Raw genomic sequence first — 2,978 nt, 5'->3', positions numbered from 1 at the left:
TGATGGTGCAGTGATGGTACAGTGATAGTGGAGTGATGGTGCAGTGATAGAGGAGTGATGGTGCAGTGATAGAGGAGTGATAGTGCAGTGATGGTGCAGTGATAGTGGAGTGATAGTGCAGTGATAGTGGAGTGATAGTGCAGTGATGGTGCAGTGATAGTGGAGTGATAGTGCAGTGATGGTGCAGTGATAGTGCAGTGATGGTGCAGTGATAGCGGAGTGATGGTGCTGTGATAGTGGAGTGACAGTGCAGTGATGGAGTAGTGAGAGTGGAGTGATGGTGCAGTGATAGTGCTGTGATGATGCAGTGATAGTGGAGTGACGGTGCAGTGATAGAGGAGTGATGGTGCAGTGATTGTGCAGTGATGGTGCAGTGATAGTGGAGTGATGGTGCAGTGATTGTGCAGTGATGGTGCAGTGATGGTACAGTGATAGTGGAGTGATGGTGCGGTGATAGAGGAGTGATGGTGCAGTGATTGTGCAGTGATGGTGCAGTGATAGTGGAGTGATGGTGCAGTGATGGTGCAGTGATGGTACAGTGATAGTGGAGTGATGGTGCAGTGATAGAGGAGTGATGGTGCAGTGATTGTGCAGTGATGGTGCAGTGATAGTGGAGTGATGGTGCAGTGATTGTGCAGTGATGGTGCAGTGATGGTACAGTGATAGTGGAGTGATGGTGCAGTGATTGTGCAGTGATAGTGGAGTGATGGTGCAGTGATTGTGCAGTGATGGTACAGTGATAGTGGAGTGATGGTGCAGTGATAGAGGAGTGACGGTGCAGTGATAGAGGAGTGATAGTGCAGTGATGGTGCAGTGATAGTGGAGTGATAGTGCAGTGATGGTGCAGTGATAGTGGAGTGATAGTGCAGTGATGGTGCAGTGATAGTGGAGTGATAGTGCAGTGATGGTGCAGTGATAGTGGAGTGATGGTGCAGTGATAGTGGAGTGATGGTGCTGTGATAGTGGAGTGACAGTGCAGTGATGGTGCTGTGATGTTGCTGGAATGGACATTCGCAGCCCTGTGATGCTCAGAGAGGCTGGACAGTGAGGGGTGCGAGTCAGAAGCGCAGGACTGCTCAGGAACATTAGCTAACGCAGTCAGACAGGTCTCTGAATGACGGCTGATAAACATGCGGTTTGATTGAGGAGCTTCATTCCCTCTGATTAATAACGTGACCCTGCAGCATCACTGAGCAGTGTCCTCCAGTCTGTCATTAACTCTACAATGGAACCTTCATGGAGCACCATCCACTCAGACTTTTAACACAAAGCAAGACATGAACATACACAAATGGTTAGTGTGTTACATGTTTGTATTGCATGTTTGTGTGTTGCATGTTTGTATCGCATGTTTGCATGTTGCATGTTTGTATTGCATGCTTGCGTGTTTCATGCTTGTGTGTTGCATGTTTGCGCATTGCATGTTGCATGTTTGCATATTGCACATTTGTGTGTTGCATGTTTGAATGTAGTACTTTGTGTGTCGCATGTATGTCACTTGTTTGCATGCTCTGTGTGTTGCATGTTTGTGTGGCATGTTTGTGTCACATGTTTGCATGCTCTGTGTGTTGCATGTTTGTGTGGCATGTTTGTGTCACGTTTGCATGCTCTGTGTGTTGCGTGTTTGTGTCGCATGTTTGCATGTTGCATGTTTGTGTCGCATGTTTGCATGTTGCATGTTTGTGTCGCATGCTTGCATGCTGTGTATGTTGCGTGTTTGTGTCGCATGTTTGCATGCTGTGTGTGTTGCGTGTTTGTGTCGCATACTTGCATGCTGTGTGTTGCATGCAGGCAGTAAGCTCACTGGGACATTAAAGGGCAGAGCTGTGTTTTGCAGAGGGGTGTCTGCATCCATTAGCTTTTATTTCTGCACTCAGCCGACATAAATACAGAAACCATCTGCCCTGCCAGCACCAACATCCTCATAAACCACCAGTCAATTCTATCAAGACTTCTTAAATAAAATACTTAAATACCAGTTTTGGACAAAAACAACTGCTGAAGTACATTCGGACTCATTCAGCTGAGGTTCAAAGAGGTATCACTGTGTAACACTGACAATCAGGTTAAAAATTTCTCACAAAAGCTGTACAAATTACATGAATTTACACAGGAATAAATTAGAATCATTTCAATTAAACCGTGGGCTTTCATCCCAGATTTTTACTGAGACATTTTTAAGATTTTCCTTTAAAAGGCCAAAGGTATTCATGTAAACTACAGGGAAATGCTTTCTGTGGGAAAATGTAGGTTATTTAATTTAGGCCTATTTCCCTTTGTAGAGTGTTTCTATACAGTCTACCTTCTGACTGCAGCTCTATTTACACTATCATACACTGAAGTATATCGAGGCCATATTTATACATGAAAAAATGTTTTTTTACATAAATTTCTTTTGCATATTCATCATTCAGGTATCAACAACATATTTCAAAATGCATTCAGATGCACAACCAAGGCATGTGAGTTTTTATGATTGAGGGGATATATAAGGGCTTATATGTAAGATAATATATACTTGTATACTCAGGATTTCCAGTTTTGTTGGTGACAACCAGGTTATTCCTAAATTCCTTAACTGCGGGACAAACTAACTCTTAGAGTGAAGCCCTTAAAAAGCCCTTAACGGGATACAGGATCAAAGCACCCTAAAATAACTGAACCTAAACCCTGCTTTATCCCTACCCTCCACCCCTTCGACAGGCTGTCCTGGGTCTCCCCCTGGTGGAGAGATGGAGAACTGCACGGAACTCCAAACATCCTCTCCTGTCTGCTCAAAGCTCCCATCCAAATGGGAGAAAATTATTTTAAAAAATGTATTTGCTGTTATTAAAAATTCATAGAGTAATTATTCAAGTAAAAGGGGCTTGTTTTGACCGCACTTAACAAGCACCACGTTTTAATAATCAATCATAAAATTAAAAGCTAATTTACTCAGCCGGACTGAGACGGCAGACAGAGGATGGAACAGGATGCTG

At 43.8% G+C, this 2,978-nt stretch overlaps 1 protein-coding gene across 11 annotated transcripts in view; it reads right to left on the bottom strand.

The window, feature by feature from the left end:
* Positions 1–1,825: 1,825 nt before the first annotated feature.
* The window catches only part of l3mbtl1b (L3MBTL histone methyl-lysine binding protein 1b), a 32,737-nt gene continuing 31,584 nt past the window's right edge, over positions 1,826–2,978 (bottom strand). For all 11 annotated transcript variants that reach the window (XM_035435796.1, XM_035435763.1, XM_035435754.1 and 8 more), the window contains one exon: positions 1,826–2,978. This exon is cut by the window's right edge and continues 655 nt beyond it. The gene's annotated coding sequence lies outside the window, so the exon portion shown is untranslated.

This window comes from Anguilla anguilla, chromosome 1 (genome assembly GCF_013347855.1).
Source record: "Anguilla anguilla isolate fAngAng1 chromosome 1, fAngAng1.pri, whole genome shotgun sequence".
Classification (NCBI taxonomy): Eukaryota; Metazoa; Chordata; class Actinopteri; order Anguilliformes; family Anguillidae; genus Anguilla; species Anguilla anguilla.
Note: the sequence above shows the minus strand (reverse complement) of the source record. Positions and strands in the feature narration are given on the sequence as shown.